Genomic DNA, 25,973 nt, shown 5'->3' on the forward strand with positions numbered 1-25,973 from the left:
GACCTGACGATACCGGATTTCTTTACCCTTAGTCTGGTTCAGCAATAACTGATGAGAATAACACTTGAAATTTTAACACAATTTATTAGCTGCAGCTGACCTTATCTATAGAATTGATTTCAACTCTTGACAGAGTCTGGTCAATCTCATAGAGCAGGCAAAATGACATAGGCAGTTCCACACAATTATACATTTTCAGAGTGGGGAGGGACATGAGTAGCAAGGGGTTAAAACCAATCATAAGCTGAGTCTTGGCAAGCCATGCGAACTGACATAATGACCGACCACTCACAGGTAATACTTGTTCATGTGTATGCCAAGGAAAAGGGAGGTTACCTTATCTCTGGCTTGGGATGTTTTTTGACCTTGCCTGCAAAGGGAGATCCATTCATTAATGCAGCTGCATGACAACTCCTTATACTAGAATTCAACTTTATCATATCTCTTTGCTTGATTAACACAAGGCAGGCTTATACATAAAGAAAATTAATAACGTAAACAGGTGGTCAAAGAAGAAGCTCATTGTTTCTAATTCTAGCTGGCAAAATGGGCTACTTATATTAACCATTGGTTCACCACACTGCTACTTCGCTATGGAGGTATCTCACTATAAACCACTAAAAGCTTACCCCATATGCATTTGTATTAAAAGGGCGCCCCGTATGCATTCTCAAACCCAGCACTGATAAATTGTGAACAACAGTAATCCCAGCACCGATAAATTGTGAACAACAATGGTCCCAGCACTGGTAAATTGTGAACAACAGTGATCCCAGAACCGATAAATTGTGAACAACAATGGTCGCAGCACCGACAAATTGTGAACAAAAGTGGTCCCAGCACCGATAAATTGCGAACAACAATGGTCGCAGCACCGACAAATTGTAAACAACAGTGGTCCCAACACCGATAAATTGTGAACAGCAGTGGTCCCAGCACCGATAAATTGTGAACAACAGTGGTCCCAGGACTTTTGACCTTGAACTGCATTTGAAACTTCTGCATAAAATGAAATGAAGTCCCCAAATCGCCCCACGTGGCTCTCAAACGCAATGGGAAGAAGTTCAATGCGAACAATCAGGAATTTAAAGGCAACTCAACGACCTGCACTTTCTTTGAATAAGTTTTGTTAGCCATTATATTTGACCGTGAAATCGCTCTCGGCTTTCATCTTGCTGAAGCAGAGTGTGGCCGCTTTGTATCTGCGAGCATGTCGGTGACGTGGTTAGCTTTGACACTGATCGCTTCCAATTTGTAAAATTTCACCAAGCGTCAGCGAAATGAAACCGAGAATCGAATTGTCCCTGTAAGTGATGAATTGAAGGGATTGGTGCTCCAAGCAGATCTGGAAAATGCACAGTGCGGTCGGTCAGGAGTTCCAAATCCACCCTCCAGCCACTCACCAATCATATTAACTGAGCTTTACTCTGGCCCAGTGTCACCGCACTGAAAGCGAGTATTTCTCCGGCATGTTTTTCTTCACAGTTGCTGGTTTAAGAGTGAAGACCGGCTGTTTGGATTTTCACTCCTACAAGCTTCAACCATTCATTTTGGACTGACTGTAGACAGTTGTTATATTGGTCGCTGCAAACTCAAAGTTTAGCCCAATTAATTATTGGTTCAGCAGGTGACCTCTTCACCTGTCTAGTTGGTGCTGTCGGTTTGCACGGAAGTTTGATGGTTCGAGCTCTTATTTTATTTTTCCTCAGGATTCATCGCCTCAAAGTTCCAGGGTTTCAATGTATGTTTTGGAAGCAAGAAAATTACAATTCTCCTTGGCAGACAAGCCCCCGAAAGGCCCGAAGGGAGGCCGCACTCGCTGCAGGAGAGCGGGTTCGCTGTGACATGGAGATTTCTGTAGTGAGCGAGACCAGACTGTTCCTATGTTCAGAGAATAAATGTCACACCCTTTATGTTGGAAAAGCAAAACGGTGGGGATTTTTGTATCAGATGTTCCTCGTTGCGTTACTTTCATCTTGATCGTAGAACCGGTTCGGGCGTTCTTGTAATAAAAGGCGACAATTTCCTATTCATTTTAAATTTAACAACAGCTGCACTGAGCTTTTAATCATACCCTTAAGATACAGTCTATAAAATGATGAAATTTGATCACCTGCAAAGCATAAAAATCTGATTAAAGTTTTGACTGTCTCTCGATAACCACGTCAACATCTCCTTCAGTATGAAATAGAAAGTTATCGTTTGATTAATGGTGAATAAAACAGTCATTCATCTACCAACAGGGTTTAATTAGTTTCATGTAATTAATTTAATAACTTTTGCTAAAGTTAATTCCCTGACTTGGAATCGAACTCATGCGTTGGTGGGAGCATTAAATTCTCACCATCAGTCCATCGGGGAGCGCCCAAGATTGCGCACGGAACACAACAGAACTGGTAAGATTTACTTTTCTTTCACTCTTCCGTGATTCATTCAGCTCTGTGTTTATTTTCAGGCCTCTTATCTCTCCCTTCTTTTCAGCTTCTGACTGCGGATATTCTTGTGGTTAAATATGAATAATATAGAATATCTCACAGCCCCAGTAGATGTGCTCCTTCTCTGTACAGTTCTGTACAAAATCAAACTGTACGTTTATAACGACGGTGTCTCTACTTCGCCCCCGACAGAAGCAGGAGGAGATGCCACTTTAAACTGCCAGTTGCTTCAAATGATTCATGATGGACCTGCGTGGCCTTGCAGTTTTCCCAGGAGCTGCATTCAGGTTCGTGAATTTTGGAAATGGAAACATGTCCATCAGCAGCTTGTGGTAGTATTTTACCTCACTTTCCATTTCATGTACATGCCTAGTTGCACTTGGTGCTGTCATTGTCTGAACATCACCTTCTGTCGCGATAGTAGTTTGAACAGAAAATGCCATTTTTTTGCGAGCAGCTTGTCTCGCACGATAATGACCTGAATTACAAAGAGGCAAGTAGGAAAGGCCGCGTTGGTCTGCTTGTTCGCACCAAAGAATTTTCAGCGTTTCCTTGTGGTCCAGTGTTTAGATTCGATCATCACCATGGCAACGGTTCGATTGGTGTCTGTCTCAACACTCGCATTTAAACACTCTGCCATAAGTGCACTGTATTCAAATTGCTGATTTTTTTCACTGTGAGGTCGAAGAGACATAAATGTGTGGACAATAGCTCCGAATACATCAACTGGGTTGCACCTTTGCTTCTCCCCCCGTCTCAGTCTTTCCATCTTTACCCTTCTCTGCTGGTGTTGCAGGTTCGATCATCCTTGGCCGTTCAAGAAAACCTGAGAAGTCCATCAGGGGAAAATTCAGAGAGTCAAGAGACAGGGACAGGGAGAGATTAAAGTATAGAAACAAATCGGATAAATATCAAGCTTTGCGAACGAGCAGAATTTAAGATGGAGCTTGGTGGAGATTCTTTCACGTGCCGTGCAACTCTGCAAGAGACCATTGGCTCCGAATTTAAAGCATTTGCCACGCTGGATCATCTCTCTGAGGGAGGGAACACGGTCCGTCAACTCCAGTCCTAATTTGTTTGATCATTGAACAAATCTATAAGAAATAGCGCTACGAGCAGGATTCGAACCTGCGCAGGAAAACCCCATTAGATTTCGAGTCCAACGCCTTAACCACTCGGCCATCGCAGCTATAAAAAAACAGAACAGCTACTGCTACCAAAAGGGTGCAACCAGTGCAGAATTCGGTGCAACCCATCGCCGATCGGCCATCCTGCGATCCATCCGATCACTTTTTCTATTCCGATGCACAGCAATGTGAAGTTGTACACTAACTATTTCATATCAACAATATTAGCCTCTCTTTACCACATTCGTTTTGAATGTGCGACTTGTCATGCCAAGTGAGACTTTTCAGAATTAATTTCTCGAAAGTTACATTGTTGTCTCCCTCGGCATCCGCAGATTATCCACTCGACCACAAGTATAACATTGACTCCACTTCAAAAATACCTCATTGGCTGTATAGCGCTTTGGGAGGTCTTGAGGTCGTGAAAAGCGCTTTATAAAGACAAGACTTTCTTTCTTTTTATACTGGAATAAAATTACTGATGTTTTCACTATGAGGACGAAGAGACATTAATGTGTAGATATTATCTGCGAGTTCATCATCTGGGTTGGATTTTTAGTTTTCCTCCTGCCTCAGTCTTTCGATCTTTACCCTTCTCTGCTGGTGGCGCAGGTTCGATCAGCTTTGGCCGTTCAAGGCTGCCTGAGAAGTCCATCAGGGGGGAAACACAGAGAGACAGAGACAGAGAGAGATAGAGAGATAAAAGTATCGAAAAAACCTAACGTCAAGTTAGCAGCATTTACGATGGAGATTGGGAGATATAGAATCATAGAATCGTCACTGCACAGAAGGAGGCCATTCGGCCCATCGAGCCTGTGCCAGCTCTCTTTAAGTGCAATCCAGATCGTCCCATTACCCGTTCTTTCCACGTATACCTGCAAATATTTTCCCTTCAAATACTTATCCAATTCCTCTTAGAAACAAGGATTAAATCTGCTTCCACCACCCTTTCAGGCGATGCATTCCAGATTATATCCACTCGCGAGTTTAAGAAGTTTTTCCTTTTCTCGCCTTTGGTTCTTTTGTCAACCACCGTAAATCTGCGTCCTCTGGTTCTCGACCCTTCCGCCAACGGGAGCAGTTTTTTTTTATTTACTTTATCTAAACCCGTCATGATTTTGAACACTTCTATCAAATCTCCACTCAACTTTCTCTGCTCGAAGGGAAGAACTCCAGCTTCTCCAGTCTCCCCACGTAACTGAAGACCTCATCCCTGGAACCATTCCAGTAAATATTTCTGCACCCTGTCTGACGCCTTCACATCCTTTATAAAGTGCGGTGCCCAGTTTTGGACAGTTGTGGAATATTGTGAAGTTCCCTTCACGTATCTTGATATTTTGCAAGTGACCACTGGGCTCCCAGTTAAAATGATCTGCCGCGGTGGAGTATCTCTCTGAGGGAAGGAATTGCAGCCCGTTATCTCCAGTTCATATTTATTTGAGCATTGAACAAAACTTTACACAATAGCGCCGATAGCACGGTTCCAACTTCTGCCGGAATACCCCATTGGGTTTCAGATTTAACGTCTGAACCAAGCGACTACCGCAGCTGCGAGCGCCTTTGATGCACGGCTGTTATTCAGAATGCACAGGGTACTCACAGGAGATTTGTGAGACTATATGTTCTTTCAGACAGGTTTCCAACTGGAGACATGCAGCCGCGACCGTCCGGACGTTGCTGTTTCACTGGTAGAATTCTCACCTGCCACCCGAGGAGACGGGGATTGATTCCCGGCCGATGAAGGAGCATTTTCTTTCTGCACCCCTGAAAAGAGATAGATTCACATTCAGCTTCAATCTGCACACCACGTTGAGACATTTTCCTTTCCCTATGTGGTGTTGCGTCGACAAACCCTCTGCATTCGAGCCACGAAACGTCAAACATGCTCCAGAATTAAGTCAATCCTGTCTTCTGCAACGCTGAAAAGATGTGAAAAATAAATGAATGAATTTCCACTGAAAATAGTGACACAGGAGGGCTCGTCCAGGAATTTGAACCCCGGACCTCTCACATATCAATTAGTGAAACGCCCAAAGTGAAAACCATAATCCGAGACCAACGAGCCGTCAGTAACACAGCCGTGCAACCAGTCGAAAGTTTCCCTGCTACCCACAACCGATCGCCTATCCTTTTAGACCGCTCTGTCCATCCAATCATCGAATCATAGAATGATTACAGCACAGAAGGAAGTCAATTCGGCCCATCCAGACCGTGCTATCTCTTTGTCAGAGCAATCCAGTTCGTCTCATTCCGACACTCTTTCCACGTGGCCCTGCAATTTTTTCCCTTCAAGTATTTATCCCATTACTTTGTGAAAGCCACGATTGAATCTGCTTCCACCGTTTCAGGCAGCACGTTCTAGATCATAACAAGTCTCTGCGTAAAAAAGTTTTACTCATTTCGCCTTTGGTTTCTTTTGCCAATCACCTTAAATCTGTGTCGTCTGGTTCTCGACCTTTCTGCCAATGGGAACAGCTTCTCTTTATTTACTTTTTCAAAACCCTTCATGATTTTGATCACTTCTATCAAATCTCCTCTCAACCGACTCTGCTCTAAGAACAATCCCAACTTCTCCCGTCTGTCCACGTAACTGAAGTCCCTCATCCCTGAAACCATTCCAGTAAATCTTTTCTGCATGCTCCCTGAGGCCTTCACATCCTTCCTAAAATGCGGTGCCCAGAATTGGACACAATACTCTGGTTGTCGACGAACCAGTGTTTTATAAATGTTCAACATAACTTTCTTGATTTTGTACTCCATGCATCTATTTATAAAGCCCAGAACCACTTTCTCAGCCTGTCCTTCCACCTTCAAATATGTGTGCACATATGCCCCCAGGACTCACTATTCCCGCACCTCATTTAGAATTGTATCATTTAGTTTATATTGCCTCTCCCCATTCTTCCTGCCAAAATATATCACTTCGCACTTCTCTGCATTAAATGTTATCTGCCATGTGTCCGCCCATTCCACCAGCCCGTCTGTGTACTCTTGAAGACTATTATTATCCTCTTCACTGTTTACTCCAATTACTAGTTTTGTGTTATCCGCGAATTTTGAAATTGTTCCTGTCCGGACAAGTCCAATTTATTAATATATATCAAAAAGCAGTGGTCCTAGTCCCGACCCCTGGGAAACAACACTGTCTCCCTTCCTCCAGTCCGAAAAAAAATACCTTCACCACGACTGTTTGTTTCCTGTCATTTATCCAATTTAGTATCCATGCTTTTATTCCATGGGCTTCGATTTTCCTGAGAAGCATATTATGTGGCACTTTACTTCATCGAAAAACTCAATCAAGTTAGTTAAACACGATTTGCCTTTAACAAATTCGTGATGGGTTTCCTTTATTAATCTACACTTGTCGAACTGGCTGTTATTGTTATCCCGTATTTATCGTTTCCAAAAGCTTCCCTGCCACCGAGTTTTAACTGACTGTCCTGTAGTTGCTGGGTTTATCCTTGCACACGTTTTTAAAAAGGGAATAACATTTGAGATTTTCCAGTCGTCTGGCACCACCCCCATATCTCATGACGATTGGAGATTATGGCCAGCAACTCTGAAATTTTCACCCTTACTTCCCTCAGAAACTAAGGATGCATCCGATCCGGACCGTGTGACTTACCCACTTTAAGTACAGCCAGCCTTTCTAGTACCTTTTCTTTATCAATTTTTATCCCATCCAGTATCTCCACGACCTCCTCTTTTACTGACTCTGGCAGCTTCTTCTTCCTTGGTGAAGACAGATGCAAAGTACTCATTTAATATTTCAGCCTTGCCCTCTGCCTCCGTGCATCATCTGCTTTTCTGGCCCCGAATCTGAATTTCGATTCCGATGTGATGCAATGTCAAGTTGGACACTAACTATTTCAAGTCAACAATATTAGTCACTTTTCATCAAATTCATTTATGGTGCATTTTCTTACAGTGAAAACACGCATTGAAATCCAGGATATTGTATCGTCCCTTGGGGGTCATTGGACCATCAAATTTTGGGTTAAGAGCCGAACGCGCTAAATGATTGTGCCAGAGAAAAACATCACATCGCATGATTAACAACATTAATTTTTCACCGAGCTAAAGCTAGTAGTTGCAGTAACCAAAGAACGTTATTAAATTAATTGATGAAACTAATGAAATTCTGTGAAAGATGAATAATTGTTGTAACCGATAACTTTGTGCTGCAGAATCACGGAAATACTAACATGGATAGTGAAACCTGAAATAAGTTTTTGTGTTTTGTATGTGATGCACTTTCACCGTTTTCCACTTTCCAGACTGCATTTAAGGGTCTGGTTTCAAATATTGATAGTTTATGACACTTGGAATTTGGTACAGTCGTTGTTAAAGTTGACAGGAAGGAACAATAATTGTCCCTTCTCTCAGCACAAATTGACGACTGGAGGTTTATCCGAAGCAAGTTCCTCAAAACTATGTTTTTATGCGGGAACTGAAATAGAGCTTTTTCACGTAAAAGGCGAACATGACAAGCATTGCACTACGGAAAACTCAGCACACAATTTTCGCAGTCCCTCAGTGTCCTGCCCACTGTTTTCACAGCGGGGCAGTGTTTCAGGGGTGGGCTTTCAATGTTCAGAACATAATTTTTACCAGAATTAAATTTGTCGCATTAAAGTGCTCCTTATCTGTTAATTTCGATTTACACCCTTGCCAGTTTTATGCAGAAACAAGTAACAATGTTTAAGGGATGTGGTGTGTTCAATGTTCGTGCAATAACCGAATAACGCAGTGTAAGAAGTAAAACACAGACCACCCAATGAGTGCCCCAAACCGATTGCCGTAAGAAAAAAAAATGGCCGGTTAGCTCAGTTGGGTAGAGCGTGGTGTTAATAACGCCAAGGTCGCGGGTTCGATCCCCTTCCGGGCCATCAGTAATTTATGACATTATTTGAGTGACTTTGAAAATCCAGACTTCACAAACAAGGAAGTTCATGCAAAATTCAGAAGGAATCGTTTTTGGAATAGCATTCATTACAATGTTTGATATACCTTTGCCCCTGGGGCGGAGAAAAAAAATCTTTCCGCTCATTTTTCATTTATCCTTCATTTCTCACTCACCTTTCCGTGTCTCCATCTCTTTCTGACTGTCTCTTTTCCTATCTCTCCATTTCTTTCCATTTCCGGGACCATTCTTCCAGGTATGCTTACTGACAAACATTACAACCTGTGTCACTCAGTGTCCGGGTATGTTTACTGACACACATTGCAATCTGTGTCACTCAGTATCAGGGTGTGTTTACTGACACACATTACAATCCGTGTCACGCAGTATCCGGGTATGTTTACTGACACACATTACAATCTGTGTCACTCAGTATCAGGGTATGTTTACTGACACACATTACAAACTGAGTCACTGAGTATCTAACAATGTGAAGCAACGAGTTTTATTCCCGCTGTGATATCTCTCTGTCGGTTTGCTGATAAAAGTTTAACTCGGGGCCTGTTCCCTTTAACGGTCACAAGCAGTTAGAAACAGACAGAGCGGAGATGAGGAAAAGGCATCAGTTTCGGAATCAAATGCTTCAAATCAAATGTTCGCCGGCGCTGAGAGAGGAAAAAAAAAGAGAAAAATGCAGAAAGAAATAAAGCTAAATAAAGATGCTATCAATATTTCTCATCCTTGATGCTTCTCTGCTCCTTCCCCAAGCCTCCAGCGCCGGTTAATATTTCAGTGTAAATTAATGCGAGATTCGACCCAAAGAATGAGATCCAAACAACCAAATTTTGCTGAAATTCGGAATTGAACTCGGGACTTTCAAATTTTTGCATTCTCAACTGAGCTGTATCGGCTCCATCCCAAGTTCGACTGTCTGGCACAGGCCTGGGACTGTGCCTGGGCGTTTCCTGCTCTGTGGGGCTCAGTACCACTCCGGGTGAGATCAGGAAACGCTCCCCAGACCGGAAACTGTGGTTTTCCTGTTTTGTGTGGAGCAGGTGAACTGCCTCTGCCCAGTGTGACTACGTCGATGAGTTTCCAGCTCTGATGGGTAATTGAATCCCTTCCCACAGTCCCCACATTTCCACGGTTTCTCCGTGGTGCGGGTGTCCTTGTGTCTCTACAGGTTGGACGATCAGTTGAAGCCTCGTCCACACGCAGGACACGTGTACGGTTTCTCCCCGCTGTGAATGGTGCGGTGTTTTTTCAGACTGTGTGACTGGTGAAAGCTCTTTGCACAGTCAGTGCACTGGAACACTCTCGCTCGGGTGTGTGTGTCTCGGTGCTTTTCCAGTCACACTGATGTTTGAATTCTTGTCCCACAGACAGAAAAGACAAACATTTCTCCTTCCACATTCAAAGGTCGATGATATTCAGGTCCTGGTGAATCGAGTGACTCTGTCAGATCTTGATGTGATATTTGGTTTGAATTTCCCGTCTGCAAATCCTCCCCTTCTAATACCCTGTGAAAGTTTACAAAAGTCATCACTCTAAATAAAGGATCGAAATTTGGAACAGACAATTCTAGTTTCTATGGAACTTTACATCCACTCTTTTCCGCCAAAGCCGTAAATCCCCGTCCCACACACTCTCCCTCCTTCCTGTGCTGAAATCCAAACCCATCCCACCATCTCCAATATTTCTTCCCTCCACTCCCAGTTTTCTCCCTCCCTCTCCTCTGATTGGGTTCAGTTCCACACCCGCTGTGGGCAGAGTGAGAATAAAATCAATGAGGCAATGGTTTTCTCTCCTGGTCACTGGGACCGTGAAGCCCCGCCCACTCTTTGTGACCGGTCACTGGGACCGTGAAGCCCCGCCCACTCTTTGTGACCGGTCACTGGGACCCTGAAACCCCGCCCACTCGTTGTTCCAGTGCCAAGATGGCCGCGCATGCGCCAAGATTCGACCATGACTTCCGCTCGCAAGATGGCGGCCAGTCACACTGATTTTCGGACGGCTGCTGGTCGGGCCTGTCACCGAGGTGCAAACACTGGGCCTGTGGACTCGGATTTGTGGCCTCAAGACGCCATCAGGTGCTTGTGACGCTTCTCCGCCTAACCATAGGTCCAATTACTCCCCCGTCTTCTCCCGGCCTCCGACACGCCTGTTCCTCCTCAGTCCTTCGCCACCACTCGCACTGCGCATGCTCAGAGCACAGCCCGGTCTTGGCACCGCGCACTGGTCTCCTGTCGTCATTGATGGGGCACATTCTGAGGCGCGGGAGACTGTGGGGAAATGCCCCGCCATTGAAAGCCGGAATTGGTGAACAGAAAATTAATTATTGTCATCCCATCGAGGTTGGTGCCAGGGAAGCAACAAACATAATAAATAAATAAATTATACAGAAACCTGAGTGCTCAGCCCTTCCCCATGGTGCGAAGTAAACTGGCCGCTACTTTTCCGTTAGTAATTCGCAACTCAGGCCCGACCCGCCCAGTCTGGTTTAATTGCTAAATGTTCTCTCACTCGAATTCAGACCTGTCATTCTCAGGGAAACTGACGATGTCTCATTTTTTCTGTGCCCTACCCGAGAGCCAGTTAATGGCTTTAATAAGCTGGCAACAATTTTTGCAAAAGTGGAAGGAGGTGAAAAATTCCACGAGCGATGCCTCAATTCACAAGGGACCACGTACACTGTGACACGAAATCGAGGGCAACTTGCACTGGACACCAAATCCGGGAACACCAACACTGAGACACCAAATCCAGGGACCACTTACACTGGGACACCAAATCCAGGAAACACTAACACTGAGACACCAAATCCAAGGACACGGACACAGGGATACGAAATCTCGAGACCACTTACACAGAGACACCAAATCCAGGGACCACTTGCACTGAGACGCCAAGTCCAGGGATCATTTACATTTGGACACCAAATACAGGGGTCAGTTACACAGAGACACCAAATCCAGCGACCACTAAAATGGTGACATCCTTTTTGCACCTTCTCCAGTATCTCTATATCCTTCATATAATATGGAGACCAGAACGGTTCACAGTGCTCCAAGTGTAGTCTAATCAAGGTTCTATACAAGTTTAACATAGCTTTCCAATTCTATCCCTCCAGAATTGAACCCGAGTGTTTGGTTTGCTTTTTAATGGCCATTTTAACCTGCATCACTAATTTTAGTGATTTGTGGATCTGTGTCCCCAGATCTCTCTACTCCTCTACCCCATATAGACTCTTATTATCCAAGCATTATGAGGCCTCCTTGTTCTTGCTACCAAGATGCTCCACTTCATCCTCATCTTTATTAAAATTAATTTGCCAATTACACCCCCATTCTGCAAGTTTATTAATGTCTTCTTGTATATTTTTGTAGTCTTGATCAGTATCTACTTTACCCCGCCCCAAACTGGTGTCATCCGTAAATTTTGAAATTGTCCATCCGATTCCCGAGTCCAAATCGTTTATATAAATTGTGAACAGTCGTCCCAGCACCGATCATTGTGGAACACCACTTTCCACCTTTTACCAGTCTGAGGAGCGACCCTTAACCCCTACTTTCTGCTTTAGTGCAGTGATCAAGAGAAATCTCTTTACACAGGGAGTTGTGAAATTGTGGAAATCACTTCCAAAGTTCTTTAATGACAAGTTCTCCTCATGTTTTTATCCAAGACATCACACAGCCCAGTCATTTACTCCAAATGTTGATGCAATGGTTCAAGCTAAGAGGTGCCAGGTATCGGGAGCAGCAGCAATAAATAAAATCTAAACGTAAGTAAGTACCAATATAGTTAATCTTCATCTATTTCCAGTTTAATAACTTTTGCGGAATGTGGCCCAGGCCAAGTGCCATGATATCAGATCAGGCTCACCATCGAAAATGAGTTTGACACCCCTGAGATGGACAATGTGAACCGGATTACCCTCATCCACTAACCCAGCAACTTCTTCAAAAAACTCAAGCAAGTTTGTAAGACACGACCTTGTTTTTCGGAAGCCGCGTTGAGTATCTCGAATGGCTCCTTCTCTTTCCCCGTGGTCAAAACAGCATCGCTTAGGATCCCTTCAAGCATCTTCCCTCTGATCGATGTCACACTGATGGGCCCGTCATCCCCAGTCTCTGATTTGTCCCCTTTAATGAAAATGGGAACTACGTGAGCTACCTTCCAATCTCAAGGGACAATCCCTGACTCTATTGAGCTGTTGAAGATACAGGCAAGGGGCTCACAGACCACCCGTCCCTTCTCTTAAAACACCCGTGGGTGAATATCATCTGGACCTGGAGCACAATCTATTTTGAGATTTCGTATTTTATCCAAGATGACATCACTTTCTATTTTAATATTTATGATGTTATTGTCGACAGCGCATCCCACAGCTGGAATCTCAGCATCAATCACAGGAGTGCAGGCTGATGAGAAATAATAATTTAACAGCTCTGCCACAGTCCGGGAATCTGTCCTGAACTGCCTTTCAGTGGACCTAAACTATCTTTAATGGTCTTCTGACTCCCGACGCAGCTGAAAAGGCGTTTGCTTTTATTCCCACAATTGTGCACCATCTTCTTTTCCAATGATCTCGTAGCTTCTCTAATGGCTGATTTTGAACCCCTCGATTGTTGGTGATATTTGACACTATCCTCCTGTAAACAGAATTCATCCTGATCTGACCTGAGTTAAACGTAAGACAGTTCGGGGAGTCAGGAATCATTCACCCTGAGACCTAAACTAACAGATAAAACCCCAGACGGTTCCTTCGTAAGGTTTCCTCTGGTTCCTCGGCATATATTTGTCAGGATGCCGAAACCCAGCTTTCTTACAGTCCACTCCTGGAGGTCCCATCCTATGAGCCTACAACCTTCAGCAGTGTCAGTGGTGGAGTTCACAAATGAACTGAAACCCGTCGGAATGCGAAAACAATTTTGCGTTTCCAAAATAAAAGGACTGACATTTATTGTGGAAACAGTCTGGTGTCGCTCACTGCAGAAACATCCATGTCAGAGTGAAGCGGCTCTCCTCCAATCTTTCGACCTTGTCTGTCAAGAAGAATTCTGATTTCCGTGAAGGCAATCTCAGGTTAAATGGTGGAAGATTGGCCGTGCTCAGCTGGCCATCGAAACCGTGCATTTTTTTGCAGACAAAACATATATTTGAAACCAGGAAATACGAGACCATGAAACGTAAGGTAAAATTTTCCCACCGTCCCTGGGTGGGCTCGAACCACCAACCTTTTAGTTAACAGCCAAACGCGCCAACCGATTGCGCCACAGAGACACGACACTTTTGTTTTTGAGCCATTGATTCAACCAGCTAAAAATTCAGGTTGCCGCGATGAATACAACATCTCTCCACCATCAGTTTACTTTTCCAAAATAAAGGGTGTGAAGCTTGCATGAGTGAAAATCTGTGCTCTATTATTTCTGAACATTAAACTCACCTTGCCATTACACATCTGTATGTTGGAAGTCTGAGTCGCATCGTGGCAGAGAGGATTGATTTTTCGAGCTGTGATTCTCCATTCTCTGTTCCAGTCATATTCAGGTGTGGTGAAAATGAGAGGAGATGAAACGAGCAGGTCCAACGAGCAGGTCTGTGATACTACACGGTGTCTACAAAATTGTCTCTTGTACTTGCAGTGCAGCGGACGGCAGTTTTCACCATTAAACCAGTAACTATGATGTTATGAAAAAATGTGGCCGACAAACATTCGATTTCAGCGCGGTGACACTGGGTCAGAGTAAAGTTCAGATAATGCGATTGCCGAGTGGCGAGAGGGTGGATTTGGAACTCCTGTGCGGCTGCACTGCGCATTGTCCAGATCTGCTTGGAGCGATATTCCCTTCAATTCATCACTGACAGGGACAGTTTGATTCAATGTCTCTTTTTTCTTGTAATTGGTGAGATTTCAAAAGTTGAAAACGACCCGTGCTGACCCCAACCTCGCCACTTACACGCTGACAGATACAATGCGGTCACAGTCTGGTTCATTGAGATGAAATCCGAAAGCGATTTCACAGTCGAATGCAACGCGAACTAAACTCATTTAAAGAAAGTGCAGGTCACAGAGGTGCCTTTAAAGTCCCGATTGTTCGAAGCAGAACTGGAAAATGCGCAATGCAGCCGCACAGGAATTCCAAATGAACTCTCCGTGGAGGTAAATGAGTGACAGGAGCAGAAGGAGATGCCACGTGAAAGATTTGGACCCAGACCTGCTGCATGAGACTTTAAATGTTGTTCACCTTTAACTGTCGCTCACAGTGTCAGAACTGTCACTGTTATCATTAGCCTTCTTGCACTGCAACTCCTCAATAGCCCCAGGTTATCACAGCATCGCTTTCTTCAAATTGAATCGCAGTGTGAAAACTTACACGATTTCAAACCTAAGCAAAGGTGTGTGAGATTGGAAGGAGAGTGCGAGTGGAGATCATGGGCCGGGGGGGCAGTGATATCATCACCTGAGCATTAAGATATCCCACATACCAAATAAGCAGGGAGATGAGATCTTTGTGTCTATTTTCCAGGCATGTGCAAAATCCATCCCTTCTCAATGGCCAGCACTGTTCTTTCCCTCTCTCTCCCTGCTGTCCAGGTCAGGATGGGATTCATGAATTCCACTGTGTTTTCATCAAGCATCTAATTCACCTGGCAGCTGGAGGAGTAGAGGAAGCGGGAGGGGAAAAATAGTCAGAAACAGGAGATGCCACGTGAAACGGGCGGAATCTTTTGCGTTTCAGTTGCTTCAAATGGTCCACTGCAGCCCTGCCTCGCCTCGTAGCTTTCCCAGGAGCTGCATCGATTCGGCCGGTGCGTGCGTGCATTTTGGAAATGGAAACAGAGACATCCGCTGCTTGTAGGAGTATTTCACCTCACTTTTCCATTTCACGCACAGGCCTACCCGCACTCGGTACTGTCATGGCCTGAACACGTCTTTCGTGTTCTCAAAGAAAATGCCACTTTGTGCGAGCAGGTGTTTGGACTGGACTGCACTGAGCTGAGTCACTGAGGATATTCAATTAATGAAATCAGTACTTCAAACAGAAAACATTCTTCACTCACTCATCCTGATACATTAGCGTCTCGATTCTTGAATTATTGTTTCATTCATTGCAAAATAGGAACAGGAATATGCCATTCAGCCCCTCGAGCCTCCAGGTTAATACATACTTCTTGAGTTGGGGTGCCCAGAACTGAATGCAGTCCGCCAGATGGGGTCTCACCAGAGCTCTGTGCAGCTGAAACATAATTTCCACCCATTTGTATTCGAACCCTCGAAAGATAAACGGGGAGAGTGAGAGCTCAAGAGAGAAAGCGAGAGAGAGCAAAAGAAAGAGGGAGAGAGAGCACTATGCATTGGACAAACTTTCTCAGGAGTTCATTTGAAACCCCACTGAGCTTTCGAACCACTTTCTCGACCGCATCATAAGTTCATAAGCAGCATATGGGTAATGTGAAATCATATAATTCATAACCGGTTTAGTCGCGCAATGGGTAGCACATCGGACTTTTCGCTCAGAAATTGTGTGTTCGCATCGCACCACCGTTAAATTTTAGTTCGTTGATTTCGGAGCTGGGAAGTGAAATTTTGCAGCAAAACCGGAACAGGATCATTAATATCTGTCAAGGAAGGGAAACAGCACCCATCCACTTTCTCTTATACAAGTGGCTCCAGTCCCACCCGAATTTATAATGCTTAATCCACTCTGAGCTGGATTGGCGAAACACTCTCAAGAAGGAGGCTCATCATCTGCTTACCGCGGAAGACAATCTGCTAGACTTCCAGCTCTGTCAGACGGGATGTTCCTTCAGACCGGTTTCTAACTGGACACATTCATCCTGCTGCGGTGCGAGCATTGGTGCTTGAGGGGTATAATTCTTGCTTGGAGTAATTCTATTCCTGTAAAAGTAGCACGTGAAGATCGCAAGATGGAAAGTATCGTGGCTGAGCCGTCTAAAGCGCAGGGTTAAAGCTCAAACTAAATCCCATAATTTGGAGATGGATCAAAATCATAGTTTGTGGCTCCAATTCCGAAGCCTCCTTCTGTAAACTAAGAAGACTAACCATCTCATCTGCGATTGCGACAGAGTAGGCTGGAGGAACCACATGGTTGAACAAATAACTAGATGCATTACAAAACACACCAATTGTAAATAGAAACTTAGAAAATAGGAGCAGGAGTCAGACATTCGGCCCTTCGACCCTGCTCCGCCGTTCAATATGATCATGGCTGATCCTGGAGCTCAATACCATATTCCCGCTCTCTCCCCATACCCCTTGATGCCTTTTGTGTCTTGAAATCTATCCAGCTCCTTCTTACATATATTCAGTGACTTGGGTTCCACAGCCTTCTGTGGTAGAGAATTCCATAGGTTCACCACCCTCTGAGTGAAGACATTTCTCCTCATTTCAGTCCGAAATGTTCTCATCTGCTATTGCAACAGCATACGCCAGAGGAACCACACGGCTATGCAAATAACTAGCTGCATTTTGGAACACACCAATTGTACCTTCAACTCCGGCCGAAATTTTCACAAGGAAAAGGATTGGTTGGTTTCGGTGGGCCTCGAATAACAACCTCGCCATTTCCCGGCCCTGGACTGTCATATAAGGACCGCGCAGTGACTGGTTGCGCCGCTCGAGCCCAGTCACTTTGATCACCTGTCCCACTCTGCTGGAAAGAACCTGAAGGTGAGAGGCCCTTACCTGTGGAAACGTGTCCAGTCATTGCGATGAAAATAATATCTGCACTTTCACTTTCAGCTTCTTTCACATCCTCTGCTCCATCGCACGACAATCGGGTTTTCTGCGAACAAGCCAAAATGAACATTGGCAGAAATTCTAACAGCAGTGGGGTTCAAACCTACGCCTCCGTAGAAATTTGATGGAACACCTGAGACCGCGACGGCACGCTACCATAATGTCACAGCAACGTTTAAAGAGCTGTTTAATGCTCAAATAAATGAATTGAAGCTAATTGACCGCATTTACCCCGTGCTGGGGTTGTTCTCCTTGGAGCAGAGAACATTTAGAGGAGATTCGATAGAAGTGTTCAAAATAATGTAGGGTTTAGATAAAGTAAATAAATAGAAACTGTTCCCATTGGCGGAAGGGTCGTGAAGCAGAGGACACAGATTTAAGGTGATTGGCAAAAGATCCAAAGGCGACATGGGGAAACACTTTTTTACCAACGAGTAGTTGTAATCTGGAACGCGCAGTCTGAAAGGATGGTGGAAGCAGATTCAATCGTGGCTTTCAAAAAGAAATTTGATAAGTACTTGAAGGGAAAAAATGCAGGGCTACCGGAAAGGAGCGGGGGATTGGGACTAACTGGATTGCTCTTACGATGAGCCTGCACGGGCTCGATTGGCTGAATAACTTCCTTCTGTTCTGTAACCATACCTCAAGGGCAATGAGGGATGGGCAATAAATGCTGGCCTCGCCAGCGACGCCCACATCCCATGAACGAACTCAAAAAATAATGACTGTATAATTCTATTTATACAGTTTATTTTCATTGCATGCATTTCTCTATCTATCCCTGTCTCTGTCTCTTGTGTTATCCCCTGATGGACTTCTCAGGCTTCCTTGCACGGCGATGGCTGATCTAACCTGCAACACCAGCAGAGGAGGTTAAAGAAAGATTGGGACAGGAGGAAAAGTAAAGGGGCAATCCAGCTGCTGCAGCCAATGTCTACACATTAATGCCTCTTCTCTCTCGCAGTGAAACAGAGGCACCAATTTGATTAAAGTATAATTAGAGTAGATTGTATATTAACACCATTCCGAGACAGACGGCAATAATATTATGGAATCATACAATCATAGAAAGTTACCCCACAGAAGGAGGCTATTCTGCCCTTCGTGTCTGAGCCGTCCGAAAAAGAGGTATCGAGCCTCAACCCACTTTCCAGAGTTTGGCCCACAGTCTTTTGGGCCACCCCCTCTGCCTCCATGAGTCGATCTCCTTGATGCTCCCAAATTAGTGTCGGGTTCTCACTACCCGTTTAATGTTTACATGCCTGTGGAAGTCTTTTGGTTTGCCTTTTATGTTGGCCACCGGTCTATTCTCATACCCTCTCTTTGCCCCTCTTATTTCCCCTTTCAGTTCCCCTCTGAACTTTCCATATTCTGCCTGGTGATTGAATTTAAAAAAAGTTAGGATTTCCGTCAGCCTGAAACAGGAAGTTATTAGTTGATTATTCGCGATTTGAACAACTATTCGTCTTTTTTCAGAGTTCAATGAGTATTGCGAAATTAATACAGTAAACTATTTTGTAGAAGTTAATTCCCTGAACGAGAAAGGGACCCGTCTCCCACACTGAGAGCATTTGCAGACGGCAGCTATCTTCTGAGGGTTTCCTAAAACAACGTGTGCAGCACGTTCAAAACCGGACAAAAACATTTTTGGGCCACCCCCTCTGCCTCCATGAGTCGATCTCCTTCATGGTCCCGAATCATAGTCGGGTTCTCACGACCCGTTTTATGTTTACATGCCTGTTGAAGACTTTTGGCCGCCAGTCAATTCTCATACCCTCTCTTTGCCCCCCGTATTTCCCTTTTCAGTTCCCCTCTGAACTTTCGATATTCTGCCTGGTGAATGAATGAAAAAAAAGTTAGGATTTCCGTCAGCCTGAAACAGAAAGTTATTAGTTGATTAATGGCGATTTGAACAAATATTCGTCTTTTTTCAGAGTTTAATGAGTATTGCAAAATTAATACAGTAAACTATTTTGCCTTAGTTCATTCCCTGAACGGGAAAGGGACCCGCCTCCCACACTGAGAGCATTGGCAGACGGCAGCTGTCTTCTGAGGGTTTCCTAAAATAACGTGTGCAGCAGAGTTTCTGTAGTGTAGTGGTTATCACGTCCACAACACACGCGAAAAGTCCCCGGTTCAAAACCAGGCAAAAAAATTTTGGGCTGCCTCCATGAGTCAAATCTCCTTCATGCTCCCCAATCACAGTCGGGTTCTTACGACCCGTTTCATGTTTACATGCCTGTGGCAGACTTTTGGATTGCCTTTTATGTTGGCCGCCAGTCTTTTCTCATACCCTCTCTTTGCCCCTCTTATTTCCCCTTTCAGTTCCCCTCTGAACTTTCTGTATTCTGCCTGGTGATTGAATGAAAAAAAGTTAGGATTTCCGTCAGCCTGAAACAGAAAGTTATTAGTTGATTCATGGCGATTTGAACAACTATTCGTCTTTTTTCAGAGTTGAATGAGTATTGCGAAATTAATAGAGTAAACTATTTTGTCGAAGTTAATTCCCTGAACGGGAAAGGGACCCGTCACCCACACTGAGAGCATTTGCAGACGGCAGCTGTGTTCTGAGGGTTTCCTATAACAACATGTGCAGCACAGTTTCTGCAGTGTTGTGGTTATCACGTTCGCCACACACGAAAAGTCCCCGGTTTCAAAGTGGGCAGCAATATTTTTGGGCCACCCACTCTGCCTCCATGAGTCGATCTCCTTTATGATCCCGAATCAGCGTCGGGTTCTTCCCACCCGTTTAATGTTTACATGCCTGTGGAAGACTTTTGGATTGCCTTTTATGTTGGCCGCCAGTCTATTCTCATACCCTCTCTTTGCCCCTCTTATTTCCCCTATCAGTTCCCCTCTGAACTTTCGATATTCTGCCTGGTGAATGAATAAAAAAAAAGTTAGGATTTCCGTCAGCCTGAAACAGAAAGTTATGAGTTGATTATTGGCGATTTGAACAACTATTCGTCTTTTTTCAGAGTTTGATGAGTATTGCGAAATTAATACAGTAAACTATTTTGTCGTCGTTCATTCCCTGAACAGGAAAGGGACCCGTTTCCCACACTGAGAGCATTTGCAGACGGCAGCTATCTTCTGAGGGTTTCCTATAACAATATATCCAGCCGAGTTTCTGTAGTGTAGTGGTTATCACGTTCGCCGAACACGCGAAAAGTCTCCGGTTCGAAACCGGGCAGAAACATTTTTGGGCTGCCTCCATGAATCGATCTCCTTTGTGGTCCCGAATCAGAGTCGGGTTCTCACGACCCGTTTTATGTTTCCATTCCTGTGGCAGACTTTTGGATTGCCTTTTATGTTGGCCGCCAGTCTATTCTCATACCCTCTCTTTGCCCCTCTTATTTCCACTTTCAGTTCCCCTCTGAACTTTCTGTAATCTGCCTGGTGAATAATTTTTCAAAAAGTCAGTATTTCCGTCAGCTTGAAACAAAAAGTTATTAGTTGACCAATGGCGATTTGAACAACTATTATTTTTTCAGAGTTTAATGAGTATTGCGAAATTAATACAGTCAACTATTTTGGAGAATTTAATTCCCTGAACGGGACAGGGACCCGTCTCCCACACTGAGAGCATTTGCAGTCGGCAGCTATCTTCTGAGGGTTTCCTATACTAAACTGTATAGCAGAGTTTCTGTAGTGTAGTGGTTATCACCTTCGTCTAACACGCGAAAGGTCCCCGGTTCGAAACCGGGCAGAAACATTTTGAAAAAGTTCCCCACTAAAAATCAATACGTCTGAAAAAAAGCAAGAATTCATTCTGTGGTTAAATGTGAATAAAATACCACACCTCACAGAACCGATATGTTTTACATTCTCTGTATAGTTCAATACACATTCAAACACTACACATGTGTCTCGCCCTCATTCACGTTTCATGCCCCGACTGTGCAGGAAGCCCCTCTCAAAGCTGCACATTGCGATTGTTTTCAGTTGATTTGTGAGAGGTCATTGAAGGATCCTGCAGCGCTGCCTCGGTTTATAAATACAGTTATAAACTGCATTGCAGCCGCGGCAACAAACAGATCAGATTTTCGATGTTCGATGTTCCCCAGCTCCCGCATTGAGTGAGGCCACGAGAGCAACAACATTCAGGCCGCCTGTCCGATCACACGTTGCTGGCGGGAAGCTGCAATTGCCGCTTCAGGCAGCGCATTACTGCCCATCCCTGGGAAACAAGATAACACCGAAGCTTTGACAACACATCGCAGGCATCGTCTGTCCCGTAGTTGTTGCTCCGCTGCGAAGACAGAACTTGCCAGCTGTTTCAAAATTTACAACCAGAACACTGGATCCTCAGATCACTATCCGTTTTAAAAGTCTGTTACTCTATCTACTGAGCGACGCAGGCTCGCAATTTGTTAAGTTCCTATCGTACTTATTCATTGTAGGACTCTGAATTATCCATCGTAGATGTCGAAATTGGGTGAGGGTCCCTGTTATCAAATTGTCAGCAACGTGTTGAGGACAATCCTTGTTTCTGTTGAACATGATGTAAGAAACATGGACAGTGAACTCGTGAGTTTACAGTTCTTCGTGTTTGTGCCAAATAAGAACATAAGAACATAAGAAATAGGAGCAGGAGTCGGCCAATCGGCCCCTCGAGCCTGCTCCGCCATTCAATAAGATCATGGTTGATCTGATCCTAACCTCAAATCTAAATTCATGTCCAATTTCCTGCCCGCTCCCCGTAACCCCGAATTCCCTTTAATTCTAGGAAACTATCTATTTCTGTTTTAAATTTATTTCATGATGCAGCTATTATTTAACAAATGTCTTGTCATTCGTTAGCAGCAATTAAAATAACACTTTACCCAGTGGCTCAAAAGCTAAACTTGTCCCACACGGGAACTGGAAAAGGCCTCTCGACCTTTCAGCATATTAACATCTGTAAGCTGAACAATTTCACCCGTGACACAGTGACACCAGGGAGAATATTTCCCATCCAGATTTTCCCCACACGAAACTTCCAACTGATGAATATCCGGTAAACGAAAAGAAGAACTGTATGTTTAGTTCTTTAGATTGAAAGATCTCGTACCGGCCCCTTTGCCATATCAGCTGCCGCTAATAGCTCCCTCTTCCCCAAAAAACAAGTAAATTCACACCTACTATTGCAAGATGGTAGGCCAGAGGAACCCAAGTGCTCACATGGGAAAACTAAGAAGTAGATGCGTTATGGAACATACCAGTTGTACCTTGAACTCAAAATGTTCGATTGTTCCAGATGAGGCTCAAACTCACAACCTGGGCATTTCTGGAGTTCATAAAAGTACCGCACGCTGAGCGCTTGCGCCACAAGAGCAGCGCACAATCGGTCCGATCAGTGCTCCCGTCAAACAGTTTCATTTTCCGTCTCTGAATTATCGCTTTGTGATCTTTCTCCGATTTCTCCAAGAAGCCTCCAATCAAGATGCGCTTCGATAAATATCCGCAGTGAACTTTAAAAACCCTGGAATCTGAAACAAAACCCCAGAAGATAAGAACTTTTATTGATCTTATTATTAACTAAAGGACAACTTTTGATGGTGCTTTAAGGAGGATTTGGATAAAGTGTGAAATGAAACTGAGAAACTCTCCCTGAGCTGTCGGAGATTGAAGAGATGGGCGTTATTTCATTTGAAAACCGAAGCTCGGAACTTTCTGATGGAGAAGTGTGACAGAAGATTGTGGTTAGTGGCAGTTACCGGGGAGATCTAGAGGAGAGGGAGATAAGTCAAAGTCACAGCTGTGACAGCTCAAGTGCTCTGCTTATCTGTAATATTTAAAAACGTAATGTACAGTACAGGGCAAACCGATTTGGTATCGGTTATCAAAAATACTAAACGATACAGGTTCAAAGGCGGATTTGTGAAGAGGGAACGGATTTAACCGCCAGACCGAAATCATTCCACATGAATCTGAAGCGTCTTGAAAAAAACGGCAGCGCGAACTGTTATGATCTTGTCATGACTTCAAAGACCCTCCAATTACCGACAGTATCTTTGACCGAGTTGTGCAGCAAAACCGTGAGTGAAGCCGCTTTGCATTTGTCAAACGTGTAGGTGACGATATTGGCGTTAATAAGGGTCGATTTCAATTATTTGAAATCTCACCATACCTCTTGACCCGAAAATCGTCGAGAAAATCGGGTTTTTCCTGTAGGTCGTGAATTGAAGGGAAAGCCGCATCAAACAGATCAGGGAAATGAAGAGCAGAAAATGTGGATGAAATTTGCACGAGTGAAAATCCCTGTTTTTCGGAAGACTCAGTCCCCAGTGGTGGAGAGGATTGATATTTCGAGCTGTTATTCACCAGCCTTAACTTTAGTAATTTCCTGTTTGCTGACAATGAGATGAGACGAAATGAACAGGTCTAACGAGCCGGTCTGTAACACAGGACAATGATTCAGTGCAGCTCGTTACCCAGTCACTGGGCTCCGTTATAGCCGCTCCTGTCAGTCACACACAAAGATAAATTGTAAATCTGAAACAGAAAGCGTTAATGTAAAACACTTAATATCAACCACCAGTTTTTCCCTCTTTCCGGCTTTTAAAACAATCTGTTTCACAGTTTGTCAAACCCAAAACAGCCTCTGGTATTTGCTGATCGAGAATTTCAGTGGAAATTGGGACCGTCACTTAGTATCGGAACAAATATACCCGCTGAGGTTTCGGGGTTGTTACTGGTTTATTTATATCAGTGAGTGACTGGTTTTAAACTAGGTGAGGATATAAGCCTGAGGTAAGAGCCTGGGATAGACAAGAGATTCTACAATATATCAAGTTAAATTACACTGATTCCACCAACACTGTACATCACATCCCTTAAATATTGTTACCTTTTGCTATGTAAAACTGGTGTGGGTGGAAATGGGAAATAACTGAAAAAACTTCATTGTATCAAACTTATTTTTATTATACAAACAATGTACAGCCTATCCCATAAAAAAGACTCAATGTAAAACCAGTCGCCAGTTCCAGAGCTGCTGTGCCGGTTATGTGATTTGCATCCGATTCTGACTGTCTTAGTATCAGACGCGCTCCCGTCCACAGTAAACGGATGGGGCCGGATCCATCAGAGAAAAATGAGGACCGACCTCCGCATAACCTGTCCTCATAATTTAACCATTTTAGCCCCGGTATCATTCTGGTGAATCTGCGCTGCAGCCCCTCCAAGGCCAATATTTCCTTCCTGATGTGTGGTGCCCAGAGCTCAATGCAGTACATTAAATGGGGTCTCAGCAGATATTTCTATCTGTAACATTCTCCCCCTTTGAATACCAGCTTCTTTGAGATAAAGGCCAACATCCCATGAGACATTTAAATAAATTTTTCGACCATTCCACTGGCTTTTAGCGATTTCTGTACTTGGACTCCTAAATCTCTCTGCTCCTCCACAGTTCCTAGCTTCTCACCTTTCAGAAAATACTCTGATCTATCTTGCTTCAGTCCAAAGTAGATGAACTCACACTTCTCCATATTGAAAGTTTGAACAGACTGGAACTCTTCTGTATAGAAAAGAGAAGGCTGAGGGGTGACCTGATATAGGACTTTAAGATTATGCAAGGGTTTGATAGGTTCGACGTAGATAAGGTGTTTGCATTTGTGGAGGTGGGGACTCCAAATCATTGAGGCAATGAATATAAGGTATTCACAATTTAATTCAATATGGCATTCAAGAGGAACACATTCACCCAGAGAGTGGTTAGAATGTTCAATTCGCTCCCACAAGGAGTCGTTTAGGCGAATAGCATGGATTCGTTTACAGCGAAGCTAGAAAAACAAATGGAGGAGAAAGGAATCTCAGGGTTTGCTCATAGGGTTAGATTAAATGGGGTTGGCGGAGGCTTGTTTGCAGCATAAACACCGGCATTGTCTAGTTGGGCTGAATTGCCTGTTTCCGTGATGTACATTCTATGTAATTCTATGTTGCTCCACCTGCCACAGTTTTGCCAACTCTCTTAATTTATCAATTTCCCTTTGTAACTTTATGCTTCCATCGACACGACTCACTGCGACACCTATCTTGGTGTCAGCGACACACGTGGATACACGGCTCTCTATTCCTTCGTCGATTTCATTTATATACCGGGACTCTGTCTCCCACCTGAAAACCAACTCCCTACCAATTTCATTAGGTTGCCTCAAATTCTCCGCACTGTCATTGTCGTTAACAGTCTCTTATATGGTACCTTATCGAATACCTCTGGAAGTCAATATCATTCAACAACCATGGATACTCCATGAAATACCACGTTAGTTACATCTTCATAAAGTTCAACTAGTTTTGTTAGACTTGACTTACCCTTTACAAAGCCATGCTTGCTCTCTCTGATCAATTCATGTTTATCCAAGTGCTCAATCTTTCTTTCCCTAATAACGGATACTGGCAACTTCCCCACAACGGATGTCAGACTAATGGGTCTATAATTTCCAACATCATCTCTGCTACCCATCCCAAATAATGGAGTGACATTGAAATTGTTTCCATCAAAGGAACAATTCCTGAATCAAGAGATTTTGAACGATCATGACTAAAGCATGTACAATTTCCTCACCTCGTCCTCTCAGTCCCCTGGGATGGTAACCATCAGGTCCTGGAGATTTGTCTATCTTTAATCTAATTATTTTCTCCATTGCCATTATTTTACTTATACTGAAACCCCTTGATTTATTTACAGTTTTCCTCATATCTCTGATATGATAGCCTCATTTATTTCTGTGACGAACGAAGCAAAGTAAATATTTAGC

At 43.9% G+C, this 25,973-nt stretch overlaps 5 non-coding genes across 5 annotated transcripts; 3 read left to right on the forward strand and 2 right to left on the reverse strand.

The window, feature by feature from the left end:
• Window positions 1-3,542: 3,542 nt before the first annotated feature.
• On the reverse strand, window positions 3,543-3,624 carry trnas-cga (transfer RNA serine (anticodon CGA)). The gene has a single exon. It is a non-coding gene; the product is annotated as a tRNA-Ser (tRNA).
• Window positions 3,625-8,377: 4,753 nt separating this feature from the next.
• Window positions 8,378-8,451, forward strand: trnai-aau (transfer RNA isoleucine (anticodon AAU)). Its single transcript has one exon. It is a non-coding gene; the product is annotated as a tRNA-Ile (tRNA).
• A 5,223-nt stretch (window positions 8,452-13,674) lies between these two features.
• On the reverse strand, window positions 13,675-13,748 carry trnan-guu (transfer RNA asparagine (anticodon GUU)). Its single transcript has one exon. It is a non-coding gene; the product is annotated as a tRNA-Asn (tRNA).
• A 6,607-nt stretch (window positions 13,749-20,355) lies between these two features.
• Window positions 20,356-20,428, forward strand: trnav-aac (transfer RNA valine (anticodon AAC)). The gene has a single exon. It is a non-coding gene; the product is annotated as a tRNA-Val (tRNA).
• Window positions 20,429-20,871: 443 nt separating this feature from the next.
• On the forward strand, window positions 20,872-20,944 carry trnav-aac (transfer RNA valine (anticodon AAC)). Its single transcript has one exon. It is a non-coding gene; the product is annotated as a tRNA-Val (tRNA).
• The last annotated feature ends 5,029 nt before the right edge of the window (window positions 20,945-25,973 follow it).

This window comes from Heptranchias perlo, chromosome 20, assembly GCF_035084215.1.
Source record: "Heptranchias perlo isolate sHepPer1 chromosome 20, sHepPer1.hap1, whole genome shotgun sequence".
Classification (NCBI taxonomy): Eukaryota; Metazoa; Chordata; class Chondrichthyes; order Hexanchiformes; family Hexanchidae; genus Heptranchias; species Heptranchias perlo.